This window comes from Eptesicus fuscus, chromosome 24 (genome assembly GCF_027574615.1).
Source record: "Eptesicus fuscus isolate TK198812 chromosome 24, DD_ASM_mEF_20220401, whole genome shotgun sequence".
Classification (NCBI taxonomy): Eukaryota; Metazoa; Chordata; class Mammalia; order Chiroptera; family Vespertilionidae; genus Eptesicus; species Eptesicus fuscus.
The window spans coordinates 13275580-13300029 of record NC_072496.1 but is presented as its reverse complement, the minus strand read 5'-3'; the positions used below and the strand labels follow the sequence as shown (position 1 = coordinate 13300029).

The 24450-nt window shown below is 45.2% G+C and overlaps 1 protein-coding gene across 3 annotated transcripts in view; it reads left to right on the top strand.

The window, feature by feature from the left end:
- Window positions 1-24450, top strand: part of AKT3 (AKT serine/threonine kinase 3) — a 214831-nt gene that overhangs the window by 78658 nt on the left and 111723 nt on the right. The window lies entirely within an intron of this gene.

Below are 24450 nucleotides of genomic sequence, written 5' to 3'. Positions count from 1 at the left end.
AACCAAGGTACATGCCCTTGACCGGAATCGAACCCAGGACCCTTGAGTCCGCAGGCCGACGCTCTATCCACTGAGCCAAACTGGTCAGGGATAGGGTGTTTATACTTTTTGGCTAAATGTCCTTTCTTGTGCTACATACAGATTTCTGTTGGGCCATACGTGGAATTGGGACCGCTGGATCATAGGATGTGTGTATGTTCAGCTTTTGCAGATACTGTTAGGGACTCTCTGAAGTGTTGTTTCCTTACATTCCTGTTGGCAGACTATTGGTTTTCCACCAGCATTTGGGATTGCCTGTCTTTAGTACCAGTCATTCTGGTGGGTGTGGAGCGATGTGGCATTGAGGTTCTAATTTGCATTTTCCTGAGGACTACTGAAGTTGAGCACTGTTTCATGTATTTGCTGTTTATTTGGAATACTAAAGTAGTTTTATGACACTGCATTTAAAAGAAATGAAACTTCTGCCCTAGCCAGTTTGGCTCAGTAGATTTAGCGTCAGCCTGTGGACTGAAGGGTCCCAGGTTCAATTCCGGTCAAGGCACATGTCCAGGTTGTAGGCTCGATCCCCGGTAGGGGCATGCAGGAGGCAGCCGATCAATGATCCTCTCTCATCATTAATGTTTCTCTTTCTCCCTCCCTCTTCCTTCCTCTCTGAAATCAATAAAAATAATAAATAAACAAAAGAAATGAAACTTCCTTACGTTAAGAAGGGACATTGTAAATCAGATGTTATATAAAACATTTGGCATAACCACTTGCTCTAGTTCCTTATTTGATAAATTGTGAAATTCTTTGAAAATCTTTTCTAGCTTAAGGAAACGACTTTGTCAAACCATCAAATTAATTTCAAATGCTTATTTTTTGTGTTCTTAAGGCTTGTTATTGATACTATTGGGCGGGGGGTGGGGGGGACTGTGAAAATGAAGTAGTTTAAATAGAGTAATTTTTTCCTCTAGGAAAATAGTACTGGACAGTGTTGAGATCTATCTAAGGTTGGTCCGTGTAACCAAGCTCAGCCACCTACTAACACAGTGGGGATTGCCTGTGCGGTCCGTTAGAGCTGTGTTTCTGGGGTAGAGGCCCCTTCTCCATGTGCTCCCACATTTCCCAGCCTTCCGTGCAGTTCTGGTGGGTCCGTAGGACTAGTTTCTGGCCAATGGACTGTGCGTGAGAATGTTGTCACTTCTGAGGCCCTGTACCTCCTCTCTTGATCTGCTCTGTGACATGGGGACCCCGGAGGCCATGCGCTCCACCGTGTAGGCATGAAGCCGGCCAACAGTGTCTGCTGTAGCTGTCAGTGATACATAAGCTAATCCACCTCATGTTAGTGAATGGCCCACCCATTGGCTTTTATAAAAGGACTAGAGGCCCGGTGCACAAAATCTGTGCATGGGTAGGGTCCCTAGGCCTGGCCGGCGATCAGCGCCGATCTGTGGGGCGACCAGCAGGGCGATTGGGGGAACCCTTTAGCCCCTCCCTTGGCTGGCCTGGGGCCTGTAGGCTGGGGGCAGCTCCTGCGTTGAGCGTCTTTCCCCTTGTGGTCAGCGTGCATCATAGCGACCAGTCATTCCACCAGTCCTTCCAAGGTTCGGTCAGTTTGCATATTAGGCTTTTATTATATAGGATACCCGGCAGCCCCTGAAATATATGATGTCTCTGATTTTTGCAAGGAGAGTGCCGTCTTTCTTAAATACTAGAGTTCGGAGAATATGTTTATGAGGACAAATAGGTTTCTGTTAGCAAAATAGAAAAGACCACAAAGCTTGCTTTGCTGTACTACCCAATGAGAAGAAAACATAAAAACAAGTGTGTAAGGTGTCTGGTTACCAGAGAGTCATATTTATCATTTACATGGAATCCCATGTTTTTATATGATTTTAACTGGCTTGCTCTTTTTTTTTTTTTTTAATTTTCAACTTAGGAAGGTGACAACTCTCACTGGAGGCATATGTCACCGAATGTATTGAAGGATTATGAAAAAAGTATTATAGTCTATCAGTATTTGTTAAATATTGTGATTATAAAGAACTTATGGCCTAATTGAGATGAAAAATACTTTATTTAAAAAATTAAGGTCTTTTCCATTTATCATTTAAAATATTTTGCACAAATGTGATTTCTCTGAAAAGCTCTAATGGGTTTGTTTTTTATTCTTGGTTTTGTTCTAGAAAGAATTCCTGGCAACCAAAAATAAACCTGAGTTAGCACTGAGGTAGGAAGTATTCTGTACGCCACAATGTGTTGCTAATGTTGGATTAAGTTACTGAAGCAACTTCAGTAGGAAACTTTGGAAACATGAGATGTGTAGCGTCGGGGAAATGATCTCAAACATCATTGGTTAAGAAGTTAAAATGAATAAAAAGCATGTGATAAAAATATGCAGTGTTCTCATTGACTTATTTAAATATCTTATGTAAGATTATTATTCTATAAACTTCTAACAGGAAAATCTTAATCCCCTGTTTAACTTCTCTGTGGTTATTGTCAAGGATTAATATTGTTGCATGTGAAATTTCTCAAGTATGTATGACAGAATTGTCATTGGCTGAAAGGGTTTAGTTTGAACAAAATCACCATGAGAAAAAAAGATAACTGCTCCTTAGTAAATGATTGGGATAGTTTTTAACTAGTGTTACTGGAAATATGTGTCTAGTGTCCTTTTTGTGTAATATTTATTTTTTTAAATATATTTTTATTGATTTCAGAGAGAGGGAGAGAGAGAGAGAAACATCAATGATGAGAGAGAATTGTTGATTGGCTGCCTCCTGCATGCCCCCTACTGGGGATCGAACCCGCAACCCAGGCATGTATGTGCCCTTGACCAGAATCCAACCTGAGACCCTTCAGTCTGCAGGCCGATGTTCCATCCACTGAGCCAAACCAGCTAGGGCTTGATTGGTTTAGAGAGAAACATTCAGGGAAATAAAAATCATTGATGTCCAAAGACTAACAAACTTTTTGCAGAAAATACAGATAGGTATCTGTTTTTTAAAAAATACGTTTTTATTGATTTCAGAGAGAGAATCATTGATTGGCTGCCTCTTGCATGCCCCACACTGGGGATCAAGCCTGCCACCCAGGCATGTGCCTTGACCGGGAATCGAAACTTGACCTCCTGGTTCATAGGTTGATGTTCAACCACTGAGTCACCCCTGCTAAGCTGGTATATGTTTTCATAAAGGATCTAACATGAAAACTTAACAGTGTAAGTCTTTAAATTACTAGGCTAGAGGTTAGACTGCTAGCATTCTTTATTGATAAGATAAAGAATATACAACTGTGTGCGTGATGAAGTTAACATTAATAATATAAATTTCCCAGAGGTTGGGCCAACATTCCCTTCATAACACAGATTCTTTAAGTTCTTTGCAGCTGGCACTAGTGCTTGACTAAGACTCCTTCCCTTAAATTTCATATCCTAGAACTTTATGCCGAGGTGTAGGTGTACAACCCACACTGGGTTTTGAATTCATGCTTTGGGGGGGAAAAAGAAGAAAATGTGCATAGATGAAGTGTTGGGGTTTCTAGAGGGCACAGTATAAATCATCACTCGTGCTCACCTGGCGTTCTATACGGTATTAGATACACAATGAAGAGTAAGACGGCAGCCAAAATACACCCTGATGAAGATGACCTTGGAGAGGTCTTAGTGTGAGAGCCACGTTCATGGCTGACTGCATTGCAGAATTAGGCTGACCTTCCCAGGAGTATCCCAGGCAGAGCAGGTATGTCAGTGGCATCAAGCAGGGCCTTGCTCTGTGAAGGGCCAGAGAGTAAATACCTGGGTAGACCCTGCGGCTTCTGGCACAGCTCCACCTACTCGGCTCCCTGATTGTGGTGCTGAAAGCACCGCAGAGAACCAGTGGCACGGCTGTGTGCCAATAAAACTTTCTTTAAAAAACAGGCTGCGGGCCTTGTGTCGTTGGTTTGCTGGTCTCTTGCAAGGAGGAACAAAGGCAAATTTGCATTTTCTGCAGCCCAATGGCTTCAGAAGTTAGAAAAAGGGGTGAGTTTCATTCTGCATATCCAGGTTTTCCCTCCCAAATTCATCCATGAGATAAATTGTTCTGACTCACCAGAATTAGATGGAGTAAAGGGAGAGGAAGAAACCAGGAATGATGCTAATGCGCTCCCCTTCTAAGAAATGGGGGGGGGGGGGGGCAGTTCTCTGGTCCCCAGGCACTTCTTTCCAGTGGGCACACAAGGATCAGGGCACAAGGTGTCACTCTCACGGAATAGTCCAACTTTGCTTGTCCGGCGTGTCAGTGCTGATTTTGGCCGTTCCTCACGGCCCGTCTGCTTTGGCTGGTGCTGGTGCAACCACAAATGAGCTCACAGGAGGACTGTTCCCTTCCTGCCACCCGTGTGGACATGAGGGCCTGTCCTCAGCTCGCTTGACAGCGCAGCTGACTCCGCCGATTGGTTCCTATGTACCCAGTGCCTTCAGAGCGCCCGGCATCTTAGTAAGCGCTAGGGATTTGGCGGGGAGAAGAGTGGTCTCTGCTGGGAGCTGGTGGCCAGGGGACAGGGACGGGGAAGAGAAGAGTGTCCAGTAGATTGAACAGCGCAGGTGAGAGGGACAGAGCTCAGCGTGTCGCTGGGAAAGCGCAGTTTGACTGGAGTGAGTGTCAAGGGACAGAGGAGGGAGGGGGGTCTGGGAAGGAAGAGGAGCGCATGTCGCAGGACCCGAGTAAGAGCTGGGCTTTGTCAGGAGGCCCCTGAGAAGTTAGTCAAAGGACTCGAGCCAGTGGAGGCTGTGAACAGTCTGCCTTCTTTTTACAAATATATTTTTATTGATTTCAGAGAGAGAAGCATCAATGATGAGAATCATTGATCACCTGCCTCCTGCATGCCCCCTAATGGGGATCGAGCCCACACCCCCAGGCATGTGCCCTGACCGGAATCGAACCCTGACCTCCTGGTTCATAGGTTGATGCTAACCACTGAGCCACACCGGTGGGCCAGTTGGCATTCTTGAATCTGTGGCGTCTGTTAGAAGAGGCAGAGATTGCCCTAACCGGTTTGGCTCAGTGGATAGAGCATCGGCCTGGGGACTGAAGGGTCCCAGGTTTGATTCCGGTCAAGGGCATGTACCTTGGTTGCGCGCACATCCCCAGTGGGAGGTGTGCAGGAGGCAGCTGATCGATGTTTCTCTCTCATCGATGTTTCTGACTCTCTATCCCTCTCCCTTCCTCTCTGTAAAAAATCAATAAAATATATTTAAAAAAAAAAAAAAGAAGAAGAGGCAGAGATCGACGCCCTGCCGCTGTGCTGGGCACACAGTAGCCACGAGCCACAGGTGGCCGTGGAGGGTTCCGCGTGTGGCTGCAGAACTGGATTTTAATTTTATTTTTGAAAACGGAAGTAATATAAAATATTTTTCCTTGAACTTCCTTTTTTGTTGTTGTTGCCAGGATTATTTTAACACTTAAGCTATTGAAAACATAAAGCCTAAATTGAGATGTGCTGTAGGTCTAAAACCCATCAGGATTTTGAATTCATGCTGCTTTGGAAGAAAAAAGAATAAGATAGATGAATAACTTTTTTACTGATTACTTGTTGAAGTGACACTATCTTGGATATATTTGGTTATGTAGAGTATATTGTGTAAAATAGTTGTAAATTAGCTTTTTAAATGTGGTTTGGAGAACTTCAGAATTCATACATGCCCTAGGCTCCCGGGTTCGATTCCGGTCAAGGGCACATACCTGGGTTGTAGGCTCCTCCCCGGCCCGGGCCCTGGTAGGGGTGCATGTAGGAGGCAACCAATTGATGTGTTTCTCTCACATCAATATTTCTCTCTGTCTTTCCCTCTCTCTTCCACTCTCTCTCAAAATCAATGGGGAAAAAAAAATCCTCGGATGAGGATTAAAAAAAAAAAATTCATGCAGGTACTCTGCGTCTGCTCTGGCCAGAGACCAGTCAGAAGACTTGCAGGAGTCCAGGTGAGAGGAGGTGACCCGAGTTAGCGGGTGGCAGCAGGTTAGATGGACAGAGGTGACAGCTACCTAGGAGGTGAAACAGAGGATTTGGCTTTGATTGAATGAGAGAGATGGCGAATTAGTTAAGAGGAATGAGAGGGAGCCTCTGGGTTGGGGAGGAGGGTGGGCTGGAGGGGGTCAGTGGGGGGAAAAGGGGACATATGTAATACTTCCAACAATAAATAATTTTTTTAATAAAAGGGAGCCTCCAAGAACCGGAATAAGGAAATGTGTGGTAGGAGCTGATAGCCATGTAAACAAACAAACAAACAAACAAACAAAAACGCACGTTATTTTTCATTGACAATCGAAATGGAACTCTGTAGTTAAACCAGTATTTTTCTGCTCCTATTAGCATTTTTAATGTTTGCTATTTAGTAGGTACTCCCTAGGAATGGGTTCCTCAGAGTTATTAATTTTGCATTTCTTAGATTGTGTGTCCAAACGCCAAACTTTACAGTGAACGGTTTACCATCCTTATAGCCTTGTCATTGAACCCTTTAAATCAGTTTACCAAGTGGTAAGTAGGATACAAGGTTTTCATGTATAAATTCTCTAAATATCCTCAAATTTGATAGGATGACTGAAACGTATTTACACTTTTTCCTTAAGTTGAAGCTTATTCCTGTTGAAAAGAATAAGCACTTTATGTACATAGGAAGGTTTACCAGGTCCTCGCTGCTTTAAAGTTGAAGCCCTGTCGTGTCTGATGAAGGTTAAATGGTTAATACCTTCCCCTAAGAAATAGGATGCGTTTCTAGCTTCATTTTCCAGTCTCTTAAGTGCATGAAAGTAGGCGAGACAGTTGGTTGACCCCAGAGCGACCTTTTAGTCGCTGGCTCGTTAGACAACAGGGTCTGTACTCTTCATTGGCATTCAGATCACAGGCGGCCCCCGGGCTCAGGGCAGAGCCCAGCACAGCTTTAGGGTTTAGACAAAGCCACTCTGGCAAAGGAGCCCAGTTGTCAGGGTAGCTGGCTGCATTGTAAAGAACTGTTGCATAATGGGGAGACCAAGTAGAACTATTAGGATGCAAATGTGAAGAAAATGGTGGAGCTAACCTGCAAAAACAAACATTTCTTTTTTGGTGAAGGGCCTATTCATTGTGCTTTCTTCTGTTTAACTTCACTGGGCTAAAGAGGGAGTTGGTGCAATTGGAGAATATTAGTTGATCTTACTCTCTGGCCGGAGTGCTGCTCTACGTTATTTTAAAATGAACAGATAACTTGTATGAAGAGACCAAAGTACTTCAGTGTTTTGGAATCTTTTCATGATTGACAGGGGTGGCCTACTTTAGCCCAGATCAGGTTCTGTGTGTGATTTTTATTCCCGGATGAGGACAAGGACGCCTTTTGGCCCTTGCTTTCATTTCATCTGGTTTCTACCAAAGTATCATTCTCATCATTGACACCCAGTAACTTCCCCCATGGGACTCTCATTGCTGTCTGATTTAGTGTAGAATCAAGAGGAAAGAATCAGGCCTGGCCAGTGTGGCTCATTGGGTGAGCATTGACCTATGAACCAGCTGGTCACCGTTCAATTCCCGGTCAGGGCACATGTCCAGGTTGTGGGCTCCATCCCCAGTGTGGGGTGTCTAGGAGGCAGCCGATCCATGATTCTCTCTGGTCATTGATGTTTCTATCTCTCTCTCCCTCTCCCTTCTTCTCTGATAACAATAACAATATATTGTTAAAAAAGAGGAAAGGATCAAATCCTTGAAGCAGGGGCCCAGTTTTATTTTCCTGTCTTACTAAGGAATCTGCCTTTTCCCTCGTCTCTTCCACTCGGTTCATTCCTGTCTCAGGTGCCCGCTTTCCTTCTACTTTCTTCACTTTTATTTCTGTCTTTCTGCTTTTCCTCTTCCTTAGCAAATATAGCGGAACCCACACGTTGGTCAGTGCTGTGGCAGGAAAGGAGAGATAATAATAATGAGATGGAAAGGAGAGATAATAATAATGAGATGGAAAGGGGGCTCTTAACCTCGATTAGTGGTCAGAAATAAAGACAGCTCTATTTACTGAGCAGGGACTACTTGCCAAGCACTATTTTGGGTGCTCCCCATGAATCACCTCACTTCATCCTCCCTGCAGTCTTCGAGGTAAGCCTGTTATCATCCCCGTTTGCAGGTGCGTATACTGAGGCACAGAGAAATTGTGACTTGTCCATGCACATGCATCCTGAATGCAGGAGAGTCAAGAAAGGCTTTCCAGAGGTGGTGAAGGTAAAGCCGAGGCCTGCAGGAAGAGGAGGAGCCTCCTGTTATAGGGTGAAGGGAAGCAGGTCCCTGGGTGTCAGTGATGAGAAGACCAATAGAAGGTGACAGAGTGGACCCTGGGGCCTTCTTGGCCGTGACAGTAGATAGGTGGGGCTGGAGGTGGTCTGTGAGGAAGGGCCTGGTGAGAAATGATGCCGGGGAAGGGAACTACTCTGTACTCAGTAGCATTTTACATATACTATACTCGTGGCCCGGTGCACAAATTCGTGCACATTGAATGGAAATTAATTAGAAGAAATATTTTAATATCGCGATTCGCCCTTTCTCTATAATAGAAGTGTCAACCAAATTCATGATCGACAATGACAGATGAAGACACACGTGTGCGATTAGTGCCAACGAGAGCTTTATATGTATCGCACATGCGCGAGTCAACTTAGCCTTTTATAGATATAGAATAAACTTGCTTAATTAGACTTGCTCTCTGATTTAGCTAAACTTTTTCCAGCCCAGTGAAGCACCCCAACTTCTCTTTCAGGTAATTGTTAGCAACACAGCAGTAAATATCAACATGAAGCAGATTATTACTGTAGATCACACAGGGAGAACAAAGGTAAAATATTTAATTGCAGCAGTGTTTGACTATATTCTGTGCAGTGAGAAAACCTGAAGTCATTTTCAAGGTCCACCATTTCTTCTTTTCAGTTGGGTCAAGTTTCTGAGCTTTCTAAATCTCCACTTTCTGGCTAATGAAAAGAAAATAGGATTCCATCAAGTCTCCTATGTATCTACTCCAGGACTTCTGTGAGGATCAAATGAGATGAGGCATGGGAAAATGCTTCACAGACATTTGGTTAAAGTGTAAAATGTTTCCACCTGGCTATAAAGCAAGTTGTGTTCTTGGGCTGAAGAAACTACAAGGAGGCTAGTTGCTAGGGAGAGGAAGCTGGGCATTGCTACGTGATGTCATTACCTGGACGGACACTTAGCATATTAGCCTTTTATATATATAAATAGGTGTGCCATAGTTCATTTACTCAGCAGACATTTGTAAGTGTCTACACAGAGTCAGTTCCATGGGTCCTATCCATCGGGAAGGTGGAAAGAAAATGCCAAGTTTGGGTAGCATCCTTCCCAAGGGAACCTGCTGGACTTGGAGGTTTTCTCCCTGGAGGAGCCTTGAGCGAAGTCTCCGTCCTCTCTATTGGTTTTGTTTTATGTTCTAACCTGGCCTGTGCCTTGGCTTCCTCCGCTCATAGTTAGGCTTCCATGTTCTACAATCTGAGCATATGACTTTCAGAGGACTTGTTACTGTAGTCTCCATTCTTGTTTTGTTTTGTCTTTGAAATATCTCTGAGGGCACAACTGCTCTATAGCTGGCGTTTTCCTGACTTTTAAGTCTTTATAGAACTCTTTCCTTCCTGTTCCTGCTATTCCTCCCAGGAGTACGTTTCTTTCAGCCTCCATTAGTCGCTTTCATTTTTAGTAAATTTCACTGGGCATCAAGGGCAGCCATTTGAGAGGCCTGTTGTTCTTTCCTTAAGCTCAGTTTTTTGGAATCTGAATGTCTATTATTACAGCTGATAATGATCAGTGGTTATAATGTCTAAAATATATTGATCGCTTCTATGGTATATGTCAGGCACTGTGCCGATTGCTTTATGCATTATCCTATCTAATAAAGAGGGAATATGCTAATTGACCATCACTCCATCACAAAGATGGCTGCACCCACAGCTGAGGCCAAGTTCCCATAAGGAGCCTTAATGAACAATTAGCAGGGACCTGAGGCTACGCCCCCTGCCCAGCAGGGCTTGACAAGGGTGGGCCGGGTCTGGATCTAGTCCAATGGGGGGGGGGTGTGGCCGGGTCTGGGTCTCACGTGATTTTGAGGTGCATGTGGGTGGGCGGGGACTTAACTCTGGGTCTCGTGGTGAGCCCCAGACTCAGATAGGAGGAAGGTTTTCATATACATTTTACTAATTTTCTTTAATCTCTGACACTTCTATTATAGAGAAAGGGCAAATAGCAGTATTAAATTATTTCCTCTAATTAATCCCCTTTTAACCTTTTGCACTCTGATGTCGAGATTAAAATTACTCTTTGAATGTATCAATAATTTGAAATATAAAAAAAATCCAAATAAATACGTTTGTATGAAAAGAAACTCCAGTTTTTTATTCTACTGCCGCACTTTGTAAAATCTGGGGTATTTAAAAAATTAAATCCCAAGTAGAATAAAGGAATCGAGAAAAAAGCAAGCGAGTGCAAAGGGTTAATGTGCACGGATTTCGTGCACCGGGCCACTAGTTATATAATGTAATCCTTACAACAGCTTTATGTGGTGGTATTATTACATTATTGTCTGGTTTTATAGTGGAAGCATTGGGACTGCAGAGGGATTAACTTTACCTAGGTTACACTGAGAGTAACTTAGAGTGCTGGGATTTGAACCGGGTATCTGACTACCCAGCACGTACTTTGATCTCAAGCCTTCTGTCTGGTACTTGCATTTTTTAATGTACACAGATTTGTATTGTTTTAAAATAAATAAGTAGCAGATGTTTAGCCTAATAAAAGCAAAGCTAAATGTACCCCACCCCCAATTACCTACCACTATACTTAATATTTACTTAGGACATATTTTGTGTTTATCACTAGCAAAAGAAAATGGTTTCACTTTTTTGTGATAAGTGAATGACTTATTTTTAACCTAAAATTGATTCCGCCATTCTACTCATTTTCCTAGGGCACCATTTTTCATACCTGTCCCCAGGTACTCCTAAAATGTGAGCCTTTTAATGGATTTAGGTTTTGTTTCCCACATACGATTGTGTAAAACATGCACAATCATGAGCTCCTTCTGCAGCTCAGTCTGTGGAAATAGCTGGAAAGCTTAATAATGAAGAAAGATGGTGAAAAATTTGAGGGGAAATAGAACAAAATATTTTTTCTAGCTGTAAAATAATATTACCATTATTTTTCGTATGAGTAGCTTGTTCAAGTTTTAAGTACCTTACTAAAATGATATTTTAACAAGCATTTCAAAATAATGTAATACTATGACTTACTTTTTCCTTTTTATAGCTCACATTTAAAAAACAATATTCTGGCATTTCAGTTTACTTGTGAACTTCATCCTGTGTACGCATTCACTCACTCTCATATGTTCATTCATTCGTGAATTCTTTGTTGGTCGAAAACTGTTGAGTCAGAGTGCCGACAGGAGACACCCCGATGCCTGGGCTGACACGTCTCCACCTGCACCAACCTGGCAGTGAATCCGTTTGGGGTCTGAGGAGGATCGGCCCAGCCAGATTCCTCATATTGAGAGGCCCTGCCACAGCTGACTTGGGTGTATGTTGGGCTTTGTATTAGTGCAGTGGAAAATCCTGACTTTGGAATTATGTTTGCAGTTTGTAGAATTGATTTTGGTTACTGTGAACTTTTGCTGATGGCTAGTCTTTAGTTCTTAACATTCTGAAATTTCCTTTTTTTCCCCACTCAGTATTATTTTGGTGAGCTCTATTCATGCTGTGTAGTTACAGCTATAGCTACTGGTAGCTCGTGCTTGTTAATTGCTGTAGAGTATTCTGTTGGGGCAAATAGCCCTATATTTTACTTATTCTTTAATGGATGGGCTTTTATAATATTCCCCCTTCCCCTTCTACTAAATCAACAATAATTTGAGTCTCTTTTGAGTCAAAACTTTATACAGGTTTTGAGCAAAAACTATCTTTTTTTGGTCTCATCCTATATAATAAAACCGTAATATGCAAATAGACTGAAAGGTGGAATGACCGGTCGCTATGACACGCACTGACCACCAGGGGGCAAACGCTCAATGCAGGAGCTGCCCCCTGGTGGTCAGTGTGCTCCGCCAGAAGCCAGGCTCACAGCTGGTGAGCACAGTGGCAGTGGCGGGAGCCTCTCCTTGCTCCGCGGCAGTGCTAAGGGCCCCTCGGGGAGCGGGCCTAAGACGGCAGGCGGACATCCCCCTAGGGGTCCTGGACTGCGAGAGGGCGCAGGCCGGGCTGAGGGACACCCACCCCCCAGTGCATGAATGTCTCGTGCACCAGGCCTCTAGTTAATACATGTTTTAAAACAAAAGTTTTGAGTTTTGCCTCGAGTGTTTTTTCTTGGGCTGCTTGCTTGCAGAAGGTTCTGGTTCAATGAGTTGAAATGGACTCTAGTTGGTCCTCTCTCTCTACCCGAACAGGGAAAGCCCCGGAACGGCCATTTTCCTGAGAGTGTGCCCGTTGGCACAGCACAGCGCTGAGCAGGTAGAAGTAAACAAAGCGTAGGAACGCGGCTAATTATAGTCCTTGCAGCTGGTTTCAAAGTACTTGTAACAGTTTGCTCGGAGTGCTCACTTGCAAGCATCAAATGGGCGCTAGTTGTGAAATAGAACACCTGTTTGTTGTTGAGCATGTGTTTGTACAGATGATTGTTGTTGTCAAAGCACCTTGATGTAGAGGAGTCCTGTTTACATTTGCATTCTCCCCAAAGGATTAACAGTGTTCTCTCAATAAATTTGCAGTCTATTCTCCTCTCGAAGGCTGCTGTGGGGAGGGTGGTGTGAAAGAGGCAACAAGTGCTTGCTAATCACTTGAATATACATAATTAGCCGCAGCCTGTGCAGGGGGTTCTCCTAGAACCATTACAGTGCTGCTGGGCAAGGCACACACCAATGGCTGTGTGAACCGTGTCCATGGGAGGGTACTTGCTTGTCCGTTGGCATTTATTCCTCATTTTTCTGGACTTGAGTTAAGTCTTTATTATCAGTGCACAGGCTCTTTTGTTGTTCTCTTTAGGGAACCCAGGTCAGTTATAGAACATTCTGGAGTTGCCACTCAGTAGTGTCGCAGACCTCCACATCACCTGAGGTTATTATTCAAAACACTTTTGACACAGTTGCGTAATTCCAGAGATTAAGAAGCATTCGAGCTTCTTGGAACTCTAAGCTCAGTCCACACCGGAGGATTTCTAGGGCAATTCAGAAATGTTAAGTTGAAGATGAATAGATCTTTCCCATAAGCAAAAACAGAACAAAACACGTTCTCGCCTTTCCCCGTGTTCTCTCTTTGCATCACGTTGTTGAATAGGAATATTTAGACTCGGACTTTGCATCTTGAAAGATGGGTGCGAATGAGGGTCAGAGGCATGGAGAAGTGGCCTTCCATGAAAGCTGTTAGACTGAGTCATTGTTCCCCTTCCCACTCCCACCCCACTCAGCCCCACTCAGGCCTGAGCCCTGTGGAGTTGGGGACAGATGGCACGCACAGACCTAGAGCTCTAAGAGGGGTTTCCCTCCCTCCGACAAATACCCCGACAGCAGCAGCGGACCTCAGAGATCCTGGTTTAGAAGTGTTAATAAAGAAGACACTGCGTATATAGATCACAAAGGAAGCTTGTTAACTCCATCTCCCTAAGAGGTCATAGCGTTGGCCTGTCTGACTTAGAGTCCCACAGGGGGCTGCATTCCCTAGTGTGTGACAGTTGAGCTTATTTTAGGTGGTCCAAGGGGAAGCATTTTCAGTTCTATTAGTTAAGCATTTATTTTTTTTATAGAAGTACTAGATGCCCGGTGCACAACATTTGTGCACTGGGGGGAAGGGGTCCCTCAGCCTGGCCTGGGCCTTCTCAAGTCCAAGACCCCTCGGGGGATGTCTGACTGCCAGCTTAGGCATGCAGGGAGCGGGCCTAAGCCAGCAGGCGGACATCCCTTGAGGGGTCCTTAGCGCTGCCACGGAGACAAGAGAGTCTCCCGCCACCGCCGCTGTGCTCACCAGCCGTGAGCCCGGCTTCCTGCATTGAGCGTCTGCCCCCTGGTGGTCAGTGCACGTCATAGTGACCAGTCGTTCCGCCTTTTGGTCGATTTGTATATTAGCCTTTTATTATATAGGATATAACTAGCCAATCATTGCTGTTCTTTCATGGTGTGGACATCAACACAGACCACCCCCAACTAAGAACAGACCGACCGCCTGTTCAGAGCCTGCACAGCAAAAGTCGGCCACCTGTACGTACGTTTGACCCATCCTCAAGGCAGGCAGAGGAGTGGCAACGCTTTATGGTAAAAAGAAAAGGGGGGGAGGGATGCAGGTGTGCCCTGGTCGCAGGTGGGCCTGGGACGCTGGAGGCGGCCTCTTAGTGCTTGTTAGGGGTGATAGTCCGCTTTCTCTGGCTGGTCCAGGTGGGAAGCAGGGGAAGGCATTGGGAACGGGTGGTCACGGACCAAGTCCTGCCTGTCCCGGACACGTGGCTGCAGACGCTGTGATTGTGGCATCCTGGCTGGTTGCCAAGGTCGGAGTTCGGTTGTCATGTAGTCTGGCCATTGTCTGTTTTCATAGCCAGCCCTTCAGTAGATAGTGTTTGATGATAAGTCTGAATCTCCTGAGGAAACAAATATGTAAGCCTGTGTAAAGGAAAATGCTGGAGAGATAGATAGATAGAAGGGGAGATGACAAAAATTGTGAAGGTGGCAAATGAATGAAATGAGGGAAGGAAATGAAAAATTGTTATTCAGCTTTTCACTAAGTGTTTTTTTCTCTTTTATTTCATTTCATCCCGGTAAGAGCTCTGTGGGTAGAATTTTAAAACCCAAAGGTGCTGAGGGTTAGTGAAGTCAGTGGTCCCAGGTTGCACGGCCGGTAAACGGAGGGGCTAGAATTCGAACCCTGAGCTTTCTGGCTTGAAAGCCACTCTAAAGAGAGGCATGGACTCCTAGCTTACAGTGGGTCATTCCTTGAGCCGAGATACATGGCTATAGGAGAAGGATCTTTCCGTGTTTTGCTTGAATTACAAAGATTATTATAATTGGCACAGTGTCACATCTGCTTTCCCAGTATTTCCCTGCAGTGCTTATAGGGCAAAGCTGGGTTCTGACCTGCTGCAGGGAGGGAGGCCTCCACCTGGCGGAGCGTGGCAGCGCTCTGGCAATGTCTGGGGGGAAGAAGGCGAGGTTGTGTGTGTGTGTGTGTGTCAGTGGGTGTGTGTGTGTGTGGTGAGGACTGTGTAAGGATCATGAACCAACAGTAAGGGATTCAGAAAATCTTACAGAGCAAATTGTCTATTGATAGCTTCCAGTGAATGGTTGGTGGGTGTGTCAGGCAGAGGCCTTACTGAACCATCAGACCAGGGTCTGGGCCAGGGTCTCCAGGAATAGTCGAGTCCCATTCATGTAGACAGTACATGGTTTAGGGAAATGATAGCTCCCCTCTTTAGTATCCACATTGTAGCGGCTGCTGTTAAGCTATGGATGTCATTTTACTTTTAGCTGTTGGAATGGCAATTTATGACGTAGATTAGAGGGATGTAGCTGAATGCCATACAGTTACATTAATTATAAAATGTCAACATTCCCCTATGGGTAGCTATTAAGTTAGTGTTATAAGTCTCTTACTAATTTTTTTTAAACTCAGGCCAAGGTCAGATCTATTAAATTTTTGAATTGCTGTTTATAAAATATTTATGGTGCTTCATTTTCTTGGTTCTCCTTTTTTTTTTTCTTTTCTTTTTTTTTTTTTTACTAGGAGCTCCTTGACGTATGAGGGTGGTGGTTCTTTCTCTGTGAGTGAGAGGACGGGAAACTGGGCCTCCTGGTTCTCTGTGCCCCTCAGGTGTTGTGTAAAGAGTAGGCTTTTCCACGGTCACATGTTCCCACCTCATTGCACGAACCTTTGGGTGCTGCAGGTCGACTTAGGAGGACTGACCCCAGGATTAAGCGTTGCCCACCGTCTCCCCTTCCTTTCCTCCCTCAACAGATGTCGGCATGAGCTGCCTTGTTTTACTTTTGACCAGTTAGTATGTTACGTAGGCTGGGCTCCTTTTAAAAGTTAATGTGTCCACATTAACTGAAAACAATCATACCTGTGTGAATTGCTCGTTTTCTGTCATAACCGGGGTGTGTGGAAGGGATCTGTTGGAAACTGGGTGGGTGACTGGGGGGCGGGTTTGACCACAGGCTGATGCCTCTCTCCGCAGCGCTGGCCGGAGCCTTGGTGAGGCCACCAGCCCACCCCTGCCTGCCTGGCTTCGACTTGTTGAAGGATGGCAGGTGTTTGGGTAAAATGAGTTTCTTACTGTGCATCCCTGACTCTACCAAATCATAGCTTTTCCATGAAGATGTTTTGGCTTTTAAGGGTTGTGAGAACCACATAGAAGACAAACTTGACTCTGAATTTGAGCATCCTGAGGCATTTTGAACCTTATACCCTTGGTCCATTATCTTCCTATTTTTTTTTTTTTCTTTTTCGACAACTCGTTTATGGCTGTGGGACTGAGTGCTTACTCATAAATAAAGAACTTTCTCTTGGGTTGAGAAAGAGAATATTGGTTAACAAGTTGAGCAACCATGACGTTTTTCAGGAAAATTATCTTATTTTGAGAAATGACTGTTGTAAGTTTATCATAGAAACTGGACTCAGACATTACTAACAGACCATATTAAATATTTGCTGCATTTTTAGGTTGTTTTCTGCATTAGTTGAGTTCACCTTAATGTATAAAATATTTTTACATCTAGTAGGTAAGTCAAATGATATTCACCCTATTTTTTAATTTTATTTTTGGATAGTTAAAAAGAATTGATTCTTTCTTCATCCAGGGATTTTTCCAGATGTTACCACGGAAGTGGATTTGGCCTACTGACTGGGGAGTAGGTAACCCCCAGATGGAACCCCACATTCACCCAACTTAAGATTCGTTAGAATGCCCAGCCGCAGAGCAAGCAGACAGAGTTGGAATCACCATTAGCACCACCAGCATCAGGGCCATGTTGTTGAGCTGTTAACTGCAATCTGCCCAGTGTCAGCCTTTTGTAAGTCCCGCCTTTCACACAGGACGGCAGCCTTCCCGTGCCCCTAAGCACGTGACACGTGAGGGAATGCACTCGACCTCGTTTCTCTGTGTCCGTGTAGCTACTACTTTGAAAAGTGTGCTAGTGGGTTGCTTATTCATTTTGAACAATTGCGACATCTCGTAGCCACAGACACGTGGTATGCATATCCTGTTCATTAGTACCTCCAAGCCTTATAAGCCAGGGGTCCTCAAACTTTTTAAACAGGGGGCCAGTTCACTGTCCCTCAGACCGTTGGAGGGCCGGACTATAGTTTTAAAAAAAACTATGAACAAATTCCTATGCACACTGCACATATCTTATTTTGAAGTAAAAAAACAAAACGGCAAAAACACCCGCATGTGGCCCGCGGGCCTTAGTTTGAGGACGCCTGTTATAAGCCGATCCCCGCTTTCATCGATTTTCTAGGCAGTGGTGTTTGGAAGAGCTACCTATCTTTTAGCGGTGTCTTGAAGAAGCCAGAGTGGCTTAGGGTCTCCTAAAAGGAACCAAAGGTACACGATCTCGTACACATATTATTTTAGTTCATTTAGCTGCCCCTGAGGCCTTAATTTCAGTGGTTCCTGTCCCCACCCCCAACCCTTGCAGATGCGTGTGTGGTGAGCACAGTTCCTGCTGGGGTGTATTCTTGTCTCTGAGATAGAGACGGAAAAAGGCTGAGATCTGCCATGTCTTCCTGCCCCGTTGTCGCTCCGCCAGGCTGGTCCCCTCACCCAGGGAGTGGCCTGGGGTTTCCCTCCCTGCCCCTGGCCCATAGCGCCTTTCCCTCCTGGAGTACCTGCTTTGCGCCCGTCAGATGGCGGAGTCCTGCCCATCGGTCCTTCAAGAGGTAGCTCAGGTTCCATCTCTTTTATCCCGTTTCCATGGTCCCCTGTGAGAATGACGTCCCCCTTCTGGAACTCTGCCAGCTCCTTGTCACACTTCTGATGTCCTTATCCTCGTCTTACTTGTGTCCCTCGTTTCCCCTCGTGTATCCTAAGGTATTTTAGGATAGAAGTTGCCTTTTATTCCTCTTTTCTCCCCCAAATACCTTGTGTTTTCTGATCAGTAAGGTGATAAATGAACATGGATTTTAATTTAAAATTCAAATAAGTTCTGCCTGTAGAAGTGTAGTACTTATTATTTCTTTTTTTAAAAATATTTTTATTGATTTTCCACAGAAAGGAAGGGAGAGGGATAGAGAGCTAGAAACATTGATGAGAGAGAAACATCGACCAGCCGCCTCCTGCACACTACCCACCAGGGATGTGCCCGCAACCAATGTACATGCCCTTGACCGGAATCGAACCTGGGACCCTTCAGTCCGCAGACCGATGCTCTATCCACTGAGCCAAACCAGTTTCGATCACTTATTATTTCTTAGAGGGTGGGCTATAGCTCACCTGAATCCTTACTTGGGATGCTTGTTAAAAATGCAGTTTTCTAGCCCTAGCCTGTGTGGCTCAGTTGGTTGGGCATCATCCCATGCACTGAGAGGTCGCTGGTTCGATGCCCGGGTGGTGGGCTTGATCCCCAGTAAGTGTCCTGTAGGAGGCAGCCGATCGATGTCTCTCTCTCTCTCTCTCTCTCTCTGTCTCTCTCTCTCTCTCTCTATCTCTCTCTCCACACACACACACACACACACACACACACACACACACACACACACATATCTACCTCTACTTCTACCTCTACCTCTATCTATCTCTCTCCTTCAGCCTTCCCCTCTCTCTCTAAAATATCAATAAAACATATATTTAAAAATGCAGTTTTCTAGAAACTGGAATCATTTTCTAGGTTTGCGATCCTGCAAGATGGGTACATTTGCATTAAGCACCCTGGCAATTCATATTTACGCTCAAATGTAGGACTCCCTAAATTTTGTTGGAAATCAAGAAGAAACTGTTTTTCAGCTTAGAGATGTTCAATACACAATTTTGTCAAAAACATCATTAATTAACTTTAAGGTTTAGTGCGTTTCATAACGTGGAAAAACGTTCCTCATATTTCTATTTGAAAACATGATGTCTTTGAGCTGCTTTATTGAGTCTCAGTTCTTTGTTTTGATCACTGGTTTGCTCACATCATAGTTCTCTAATGCACGGAGGTTTAGACCAGTGACAAGAGAGCTATAACCAGCTGGTTTTGCCCCTCTGTAAAGGAGAAAATAGTGTACGTCACACTCAGTAAGGAGCAGTCTTACTGTTCTCTCAATTTCCACTGTCCCCCTCAATGTTTCTTGGCTTTGTCCCCCTCATACCATCTCTTGTTTCTGGGCGCAGACTTTCCCTCCCAAGGACCTCGAGGACGAGGGCCCTGCTTTCCCCCGTCTCACAGGGCACGGTACCCGGCTCAGAAAAGCCTTTCTGAGTCTGAGGGTGTTTTGTGTGTTTCTTATAAGACGGGCTTTGCCGTATGTGACTTGGGATAAAGGCTGTACATTTGTAAGAATCTATTTGAAATGAAGTTCGACAACAGAGGCAGCTTCATTGGATGTGAGTTTTGTGGTGTCATCTACAAAGAAGCCAATGGAAACGCACTGTCCTTCGTTGTGCGTTTTCCTGAGGGGTCGGTGGCGGGACTGAGCCTTTATCTCACATCCGGCTGTGAAAGTGATGGCCAGGTAGGGCGAGGCTTTGCGTATGGGGCTCCGGTCCCTGAATCAGTCACAACATCCAGCGAGGAGTCCTAAGGCCATCTCTGGTGAGTTATCTAGATGGAAAATTCCAGAGAACATTTCCTGTGTCCTCAGATCTGGAGATGGAGGAGCAGGCGAGTCAGAGTCGACTGGGCTCCAAGCGACACACTGTGCTGACCTTTTCTCTGACACAGAAAAAGCAAATCGCTCTGGAAGTATGCGTCTTTGTTTTCGTATTTTCTTCTTCTTGTTGTTCTTTCTTTCCTTTTGAATGGTGACAGGCCTCCAGGAATAGTGGTGAGTGCAGGAACGCTCCGAGGCTAGATGGGATCTGGACAGCGGGTGGGCAGGTGATCCTCTCCGTGAGTGTGAGACCGAGGTATTCAGAAGGCACGTCCAGCACCCTCGTGCCAGCCCTCTGTCGCCCTCCCATTGAGGTGGGGTTCTGAGCTGCTTTGTAACAACACTTCCTGGTAAAGGCCCCGGTAAGAGCGGGGTCAGACAGTTACGGTTTATTTTGTGTATAACGACATCTCATCATTCCCATCGTCTCTCAGACCTTCCTATGACCTGTAAACTGGTGTCTATGAAAAACACACAACATGTACATATCCATGTACAATTAATTCCACTTTGGACATTTGAATGTTGACTTAAGAAGTGATCATTTTGAAAGAGTGTTCAGATTTGTTTTATCCATTTCTTGAGAAAGATTATTTATTTCCTAGGTAAGTGATATGGGTGCTTTTTAAAAAATATTTTTTTATTGATTTTACAGAGAGGAAGGGAGAGGGATAGTTAGGAATATCGATGAGAAACATCGATCAGCTGCCTCCTGCACACCCCCTACTGGGGATTGAGCCCACAACCAAGGTACATGCCCTTGACCTGGAATCAAACCCGGGACCCTTCAGTCCGTGGGCCCACGCTCTATCCGCTGAGCCAAACCGGTTAGGGCAAGTGATACATTTCTCTGTTCCTCATGTCTGATGTAGGATCTGAGGTTTGGTTTGTCTGAGTTCATTGATGTTTTATTGAAGACGGGAATCTTCCATTCGTTTTTCTGCACCGAGGAAGGAAGCTGCCTTCCCCACTGGGGTTGGGCCGGGCATTCTCACCAGGCCCTCCGGTCTGGGATTGGTTCTCGTGGGTTTGGTAGAATTGGTTAACTCTCCGTGTGTAACACCTGGGCCTGGGAGTGTGTTACAGCGGAACCTCAGTGCTCGAACTTGATCTGTTCCAGAAGGCTGCTCAAGAAGTGATTTGTTCGAAAACCGAATCATTTTTCCCCTTAGAAATAATGCAAATTGAATTCATCTGTTCCAGACCTCCAAATGACTCCCTGTTTTAATCTCTCTTCTACATAGTACTTGTCTAATGTACTGTTTAATCTATAAACAAACACTTCTTTTCTTAAAGTTATCGAACCACCCTTCTAGCCTTAAAGGAGTCCCTTTTACAAGCGTTTGGTCCAGGGTGTCCTTCAGGTCAGCATGCAGCATCTTTGCTTGTTCCCGCATCACTGCCCCCCACATGCTATCCCCGGCTCACTGCCCTTCCTTCATCCACATCTGCAGCATCTTCCACCTCTTCAGTTCCCTGTGATCACTGTTTCTTTCACACCCTTAGCAACATGAGCACTCTTGATGGCCTCTTTTTGTTTTAAAATGGTGCTGTTTGTTGATTTCACAGCAACAAAAGCATTCTCTCCTTTGTTGTCGGAGGGAGGCTTTGTGTCATGCTGAGGTATCAGCTTGAAGGGGTTGTCAGTTCAAAAACCGAAGTTTGGTTCCAGGACTGAGACACTTTTTCTGTGAACAATTTGGTGGAGAACCGAATTGTTCGAGATGGGAGATGTTGGAGAAGTGAGGTTTGACTGTATCAGGTCTCTGGAAAAGGTGAAGTTTCCGGTAGTGACACTTTTTTCTCCTTAGCACTTGATAGACACTGAGTGGCCAGATTTTTATGATCTCTGAATGCATAATAATCTGACCACTCAGTGTGTGTGTGTGTGTGTGTGTGTGTGTGTGTGTGTGTGTATGTGTGTGTGTATATGTGTGTGTGTGTGTGTATACATACACACACACACACACACACACATATATATATTAGAGTAGAGAGGCCTGGTGCATGAATTCGTGCATGGGTGGGGTCCAGCCAGCCTGGCCAGGGGGAGGGGACATGGGCGGTTGGCTGGCCTGCCTGCTGGTTCAACTCCTGGTCGAGGGGACAGTTTGCATATTAGCCTTTTATTATGTAGGCTATACACTGAGTGGCCAGATTATTATGTGTTCAGAGATCATAATAACCTGGCCACTCAGTGTATATGCCTGGACTCAAAAGCATAAATAGGATCTGTTTTAGAAATGCAAACAATGAGATGAAACTGCTTTGATGGAATTATGGCTTTATATCGGAGTAAATTTAAGTTTGCTGCTAGTTCAACTTATGCATCTGTTTCTCCCCAGTTTTGTGTTATAGGGTGCTACTCTTTTATGGTAACAAGTTCGAGTGGAAGCATAATATAATAAAAACTGAAGCCAGCAGACTAGTGCTTGCAACATGAACTGAGCAGATGTGTCAAAATGCATGAATTGTTCTTCATTTTAAACATTTTGTTCATGAGAATCAAGTACACCTGCTGTGACCTTTTAAGCGATGTATATTTTAGTGACGGAAAATGTAAATGTCTTCATTTCCGAAGTGAGTTATGAAATTATAGGGAATGTTTTATGCTTGGCTCTTTTAGAGATTTTATATTGCAATATGCAGAGATTCATCCTGGTATAAAAACTGAAGTGTATCATAATGCCTACGCTTTTATCTTTTTAAAAATATATATTTTTACTGATTTCAGAGAGGAAGGCAGAGGGGGAGAGATAGAAACATCAAGGATGAGAAAGAATCATTGATTGGCTGCCTCCTGCACGCCCCCTAGTGGGGATCAAGCCCACAACCTGGGCATGTGTCCTGACCAGGAATCAAACCTTGACCTCCTGGTTCATAGGTTGACGCCCAACTGCTGAGTCACGCTGGCCGGGCAGATGAAATGACCTTTTAAATAACTAACTGGTCAGAGACACCATGTGCTTCTCATGGAAGGGAAAGGTCCTCTTTCTCCCTGGGTGTTAGATCCAGCACACAGAGAATATCGCTCCAGTTTGGCTCAGTGGATAGAGCGTCGGCCTGGGGACTGAAGGCTCCCAGGTTCGAGTCCGGTCAAGGGCACATGCCCTGGTTGTGGGTCCGATCCCCAGTAGGGGGTGTGCAGGAGGCAGCCAATCAATATATATATTGCTCTCTTCTTTTATCCTACACTTACTCCCATGCGTGTAGAAGATCATAGGTGTGTTACATAACGTCCTGGATTCAGTGTCCTGGATTCATTTCAATGCATTTCAAAGTAGAAGTGCCATTAAAGGTGATTTGAGTTTGCTGGGTTTCTTTCAAGTACAGTGTAGAATGTATGCTTGATGGTCTGTAGCAAGCATGTCAAACTCGCGGCCCACGGGCTGCATGCGGCCCACAATGAATATTTTTGCAGCCCAGCCAATACAGTGGTGTGAGCAGTTATTTACAACGAGAGGCCTGGTGCACGAAAATTTGTGCACTCGGGGGGTTCCCTCAGCCCGGCCTACACCCTCTCGCAGTCTAGGACCCCTTGGGGGATGTCCACCTGCTGGCTTAGGCCCACTCCCCGGGGGATTGGGCCTAAGCTGGCAGTCTGACATCCCTCTGGCAGCCTGGGAGCCCTGCGGGGAGCAGGCCTAGGCCACAGTCGGACACCCTTAGCGCTGCCGAGGAGGCGGGAGAGGCTCCCGCCACTGCGCTCGCAGCCATCAGCCCTGCTTGTGGCTGAGCGGAGCTCCCCCTGTGGGAGTGCACTGACCACCAGGGGGCAGCTCCTGCTTTGAGCGTCTGCCCCCTGGTCAGTGCATGTCATAGCGACCGGTCATTCCCGGTCATTCTGCCATTAAGGTCAATTTGCATATTACCCTTTTATTATATAGGGTTACAGAAGGAAAGACGTCTCCTGTCAGATCCAGAATTGCTGGCATTCACGTTGGGTCAGTTTTGAAAGTGATCACAGCGAACAAGAGTTCCCTCGAGGTGGAAAGATAGGAGCAGAGAAGAGATGCCGAGTGTCAAGAAGAAAAAATGCATTTTATCATTGCTCCTGTGCTTTTTTTTTATACTAAATCGAAATAAACCTGCGTTTCTATGAGAATGGAAGCTATTGCTCTTGGCGGCCCACAGAAACTTAAACCTTGTTTATTTAAAGGCCCGTGTTAGTTGAGTTTGACATGCTGGCTCTCCAGGTTAGCCAGAACTGCACTGGAACTGAGTCCAAAGAACTGGTCCTCGGGCATATCTCTTACCAACTCACAGCTCGGTTTCCAAATCGGTTAGATTGCCACACCCTAGAATTTTACTTTGAAAGTGAACTAAGGAGCAGTTTGCCACAACCTTCCACGCAGATGTCTGTTCTAGTCTTCGATGTCCGTCACCCTGTGGACAGCAGCTCCGCGTGTCCTTCTGTTCTCTTCTCCGGTACTTCCGGTTTGGGACTCTCGAACGAAACCTCTCCCCTCCGTTCTTTGTGTGGCACCCACAGGAGCAGAGAATGTGAGGGACAGTCAGACCTGACCCGCCCACCTCACCAGGGGAGGGAAGGATCGCATGGCGAATTGGGAGCGAAAAAAAGGGATGCGTTGTGAAAAGAGCAAGTCATAGAACGGCTCCCTGGTAGTACTTTCTCAAATGATGTCTTATGTCG